Source organism: Anneissia japonica, unplaced genomic scaffold, assembly GCF_011630105.1.
Source record: "Anneissia japonica isolate Jap-2015-1 unplaced genomic scaffold, ASM1163010v1 scaffold287589_len272378_cov178, whole genome shotgun sequence".
Taxonomy (NCBI): Eukaryota; Metazoa; Echinodermata; class Crinoidea; order Comatulida; family Comatulidae; genus Anneissia; species Anneissia japonica.
In genome coordinates, this window is record NW_022726727.1 from 175,298 (window position 1) to 181,509 (window position 6,212).

Below are 6,212 nucleotides of genomic sequence, written 5' to 3' on the forward strand. Positions count from 1 at the left end.
GTCGGGGAACCCATATCAAGGATAACCCTCATGATAAATACTTCATTGAGATCGTGGAAGCAATCTCGACTTCGACTTTGTTCTGAAATTTGTGACGCATTCAAGGGCGGGGGATAAATTGTTCAATATTTTTTTTAATGGAGATATAAGGAAAATTATATTCAAATTTAAGTTTAAGGGTGAAATTTCCCGCAATCTAGAGGTGCCATAATCACGAATTTATCCATAGACCCCCACCGGGGCTCTAGACGGCCCCTGGCCCCCAGCCTAGATGCTCGCTTCGCTCGTATATTGGACCTCATGAAATCCCCCCCCCCCCTTCAAAAACGTTCCGCCGCCGTTGTGTGGTATTAGAATTCGTCCTTATACAAGTGATAAGATAATAATGCCAGTGTGGGAAAAACCGATGTTGTGAGGATTCTATCTTCACAATTAAGAGTATTGTCGCGAATAGGCCTACATGGCCTTCCTGGATTTCCGCAAAGCTTTTGACACAGTATGGAGAGACGTACAAGTTACTTCTAATCGAAACAGATTTTTTTGATGTAGATGAAGGCGTAAAACAAGGATGCGTCCTGTCACCAATTTTATTCTCAATTTATATTAACGAGTTAACTAAACTACTAGTAAAACACAAGGTTGGTGTGCGGATCAATAATGTACAAATGGGATATCTGTTCTCTGCGGATGATGTTGTTCTTGTAGTCAATGATAGAAATGAGTTACAGAAAATGCTAGATATAGCCATAGATAGAGCCATATTTTTTCTATGATATAGCTAACGAATTCAGTACGACATTTAAATTGAAATTTAATCACGAAAAATCTAATGTGTTAATAACTAGTAAGAAAGTAAATAAGCAAAGAATATGGCAGCTTGGTAATGAGAATATATCTGAAGTCGAGAGATACAAATATTTAAGGTATACCATGTCTAGAAACAGGTTAGACCATAACCATATAAAAGAGGTTGTTAAGAAGGGTAACAAAAAAAATAGGATAGTGCATTTCAATTCTTAACGGACAGGATGACTATAATAATAGAGTACCGTATACTACGGTGACATACTATGAAAATCCCTGGGTTTGTCCTCCATCAATTACGCTTGTTCAACCCGCCATACGAAAACACCAAAACGTGACACACACATACATGTGATACACACACAAACTTACACGACTGAAAAATATATCTCTTGGCGGATATAATAATAATAACGGTAAATAATAAATTATAGGAAAAAAAATTAACATAAAACTTACAACTTTCTGCTCCGTTGATCAAGAAACACAAAATAAGAATGACCATCGCCGCCATTGGTGATGATGTATCCCACTCCACAAGATGTGCTATGAATTTTATGTCAAAATACAGTAAAACTCCAATCCAATTGTATTGATCGGTCTAATTAGTTAAACATTACACGCATTACAACATTACATGTGTATCTGCTTGTCAAGTACTCAAAAGAATATAATGACCTTCTGGTTCATCCACAAATTGTTACCATGGAACCGTAAGCATTGTTGATGAATTAAATTTGATTCCATACGATTCGATTCCACTATAAACTGATGAAGTTTTTAATAATCATTATAGTAGCCTGTCTGACTGACTGACACGTCCCCACATATTTTAGAGATACCGGTATCTCTGCTCACATACGTCATGCAGCATAGAGTAAATGTTAGCAGTTGGCTCATGTTTCATGTATGAGTTCATAAAACTTCACCGTCTGAATAACCCAACTATGACTTTGTTCTTCAAAATTCAAGGTTTTCCCCCTCATGAAAACGGTAAGGTAAACTTTCTCAGCAGCCATACAAAAATCTCCAGACATTATATATTTTTCGCCAAAAAGTGCTTTCGCCTTTGAGTTGTACAGCTGTACACTGAGTAAAAACAAACAAGATTTCTTTCTCCAGATATTCGATCGATAGCAGTAGCCAATTTAGGGGGTGGGGGCCTTTTTAAAATTTCAAAAAATATTGAGAAAAAAATAATATATTCAAATTTTGTCTACAGGTGCAGTAATCATACATTTACTTAGCTCTACTTCAGCCGTACGTGGTTGGAACTGAGGTAAAAAAGAAATATAAAATAGTACCTAGATGGCAAGACACTTTTATATACAGTAGTAAAATTCATCATCATCACATCACCAGGCAAAATAAAGCGTCAACAAATTTCTCATGATCTCTTATTAACGATTAAAGATCTAATTAATACTGTACATATTCAATTGTGTTAGTTCAAAAAGCGCGTCAAAATACGCGCTACTGACGTTAAGGACTTTTTGTGTGGTAAAGAATACAAAATTGCTTGACAACCAATACGTGATTTCACGAACTAACACAATCTACTTTGATTGTGTTAGTTCGTGATGTGAGCGACGATATGACGTAAAATTAATTATCATTGATCGTATGTTTCTTTGTTGTAATTTATGTACTTTTGTTGCCATGAGAAAAACTAATTTCATATTTTAATTTGACAATAAACCTATCTTGTATCTAATATGAATCGCTGCGATAGAAATATAACAACATAATTGTCTTCGATTTATCTACTTTACCTACTTCATGAGCCGGAAACCAATTTATCTTTACACACTTTTTATCATACTTGTATAATAAAGGCACGCATGTAATGCGTGTAATGTTCAACTAATTAGACCGAGTCGTGTATTACAGTTAATTCAGATGTTTGTGGACAGAAAACACCGACCGGAATCTTGTTATAAAATACGATGTTATCTGCCTGTAAAGTGGTCTTTCGTTAAAATCTGGTCATTTATGCAATTCAATTCTACAATTTCCAGGAATATTCTTGACTTCCTTAGGAACGTGATGGGGACCACCCCCTTAAAATAGTTGGGGTACGTGTCGCCTGTCACCCCCGTCCATGCTATTCACCAGAAGACAAGGCATTATACAGGCATTATACAGTAATTCGGCACCAAATCCTGAATTTACGTGATTTCCAACATTTTTTTGAAGAGAGTAGAATAGTAGGCCTATTTCAAATAAATCAATTATCAGTCATTATTATACTTTTTAAAATATCAACAATTAGTTTACGCGAAGTGAGTCTCATGAACGACAATTCACCACAATTTTGGTAAAATTAATGTTGAAATGAAGAATATATTTCAGTCTAATGTATTGCAAAATATCATTAGGCCTTTGTAATCACCGCACGACGCGCGATTATCATGGCAACTAACACGCGCCTAGGTAATTCGTCACGTACGCTGACGGTTTATGGTCTGGTTGCTATGGTTTTTGTGACGTTCAGCGTGTAGGGACGCACGTGCGCCTAGAATGTCGATGCCAGAGTTATAACCTTTGATATTCCGAGATGTGCGTCCTTATGTTTAATTGCCTTGGAATAACAAAATAACTCTGAAAGCGAAGTTATAATGAGTGTCTCGTCACACTTGAAAGTGATTCAAAAAACATAATACAATGGTATACACAAAACATAAATAGGCCCTATTAAACAATTTGATATATTCCTAATTACCATAATATAAAAATTTATAATGCAACAGGATCGTTTTTTGTTTTAATACATTTCTCCATATTTACGCCGACAATATAAACAAACAAGTCTACTGCACCACCATTTCAACAAGGTCGTAAACCGGAAAATTTTGGCTATGGAAGATAATGAAAAGATTTTTTATTAGGTGAGCAAACATTATCTACTTTATCACTTTATCTACCTTGAGTAATATATTGTAATATCAGGGAGTTGTTATAATATCATGATAATCCAATGATTGAAAGCAAAAAGTGTTCATGCATTTCAAGGTAGGTCTAATTTTGCGTTTAACATAGCTGAAACAGAAAACGCAAGGCGTTTATATAGTTTAATTACCGGTTTAAAAATATTCTTCAAATGTCCTCATATTTACACCCTACTTAGGATCGTCACCACAATTTAAACCTTTTTTTCATTGGACTATGACAAATTATTTATTAATTTTAAGTTTGATTTAGATACATCGATACATTTTTTAAAGATCTTTAGGTCTGGGACGTTTAGCACTTTAAATGACAAAAATTCATACCCGAATCTGATCATCACCAAAATTTAATAATTCTTGTGAATTAAACTTTCAAGAAAGTTTCATTTAGATCAGTTGATCAGTTCCATGGTGTATCTGGTCGACGGTCTGGACGTTTTTCTTTGAATGGTCCTCATATCCACACCCTACTCCGGATCCAAAATTCAATCATTTTATCTTTGGACCCGATGACAAACTATTCTGGAATGTTTCATTTAGATCTGGGACGTTAGAAATTTAAATGACCTTCAAATTCACACACAAAATTTTGTAATTTCTTTCCTAACTTTGTTAAACATTTCCAAAAGTTTCATTCAGATCAGTGGGTTCCTTTTTGAAATACCTGTGCAGGGTGTTTCCCTTTAAATTGTCTTCACATCCACAGCCCACTCCGAATTGTCACTAAATTTTAGGAAGCACATCCTTGATGGTCTATGCTTGGACAAAGTTTGGAAAAGATCCAAGCATGGAAAGTGACCAAAGTATTAAAAGGGCAGAAAAAACAATGGATTTTATAGTTACTGCTGGGAAAAACCAATAATCACATTTTGAGGAAATAAAAACATGAACAAGGTGTCGGTTGATTTGATATAATGATATCTGCTGTAGATGATGGCTAATTTCCAAATTACTGGTTCAATAATTTATTCACAATTATGAATCATTGAGAAAGAAAGGCAATGAATTCAGTTTTGAGGGATTCAATTTAAAGCATGTTTTGGGAGAGCCAGATTTTAATTTCAGAATTTAATGACTTCACGAAACGTGTATGGTGCAATGAGGCTAAACAACTTAAGTACATCGACCGATAGAGAGCGGTGCGTCCAATGGTCCAATCTCTATCTGTTGTGTTCTCTGCTGCTGTGCGGCTGGATGTTTTGTGTGGCTCTGTAGCTGTACTAATTTTGTTAGTGTATAACTTTTGTTTCTATATAATGACGAACACAAATACAACAGTATCCATATATAAACAAACTAATCAGGCAAATAAAATCTAGTCCAGGTGTAGTACCTCGTTGCCCTCAGTCTGGCCTTGGTAGGCCTAGCCTAGGCCTTAGTTACTTTTATTTAGACAACGAGGAAGAGGCCTAGGCTAGGCTGCTAGGTGTGCTAGGCCTAGGCTAGATAGACCAACTACTAATACTGGTAGGTGGTAGTACTATATAGTAGAAGTACAGTTACAGTTAGACATACAGTGTAGTAGTAGTAGTGTAGTAGGCCTAGGGGATAGGCCTGCTAATGCTAGTAAATGGAATTTAGATCAATGATGTAAAGTCCGTGCTATCCTCTTTTTTCTTTTCTTTCTGTTTTTTTCTTTTTTTGCTTTGAGTGTTTGGTGTGTCCCCCATGTGCACCTGGTTGTGTATTGGGACATAGGGCACGGCCTAAATTTCTGCAAAATTTGACAGATTCTATATTTTGGCGCCAGCGTGGTCAGGGAGGGCATTTCACTAGTCGAATAAACGTGAACGCCTCTCTTTTGTCGTCGGACCAAAAATAATAATTTGTCTGTCCAAATAGTGTTATTTTGATTGCCAATCATAATATTGTTCTCTGAAAGTAAAAGCACAATTTTGGCCATACTAAGCAATAAAAACTCGTAAACCCTACCAGGCATTTTTATTCCTGGATCCTGATCAAGGCTCTAGCCAGCCCCTTGGTTTGGATGGACCAAATGTCTAAGGTAGCCGATCATTTCGGTCGCGCTTCGTTTCGGTCGCGGTTTATTTCGAACAAATATATGGTGCGCCGAAGGAGTTGCGAAAACGAAAAATTTAATATGCCTAGGCCCTATATATTTTAGTTCGTGAATCGGTTTATCATAGGCCTAAGTATTATTGTGTTGCTATCTTTCCACTAACAAAATATCTTTCTACTATATTCTCTTTCTTCCATTTACGGTGATATATTCATGGTAATTGAAACAATGGAATTTAGTATGCTTCATGCTATTCTTTTTGTTGCGTTTTCATATACTATACTTTAATAAATGGTCAATAAAATGTATCTTTGATTTTAATTGAATTGAATATTGTTACCATCTGAAATCTATTTCATAATTTAGTTAAAACAATTCAATATTTAAACTGATCTTTTTATACAATAAATATATTTATTTTTCTTGCAGCTTCCAGAATA

At 35.5% G+C, this 6,212-nt stretch overlaps 1 protein-coding gene across 1 annotated transcript in view; it reads left to right on the top strand.

The window, feature by feature from the left end:
* The first annotated feature begins 4,915 nt into the window (after positions 1–4,915).
* The window catches only part of LOC117113333 (tRNA (cytosine(72)-C(5))-methyltransferase NSUN6-like), an 18,039-nt gene continuing 16,742 nt past the window's right edge, over positions 4,916–6,212 (top strand). Inside the window, exon 1 of the mRNA XM_033256642.1 lies at positions 4,916–4,980. The gene's annotated coding sequence lies outside the window, so the exon portion shown is untranslated. The remainder of the gene's footprint in view (positions 4,981–6,212) is intronic.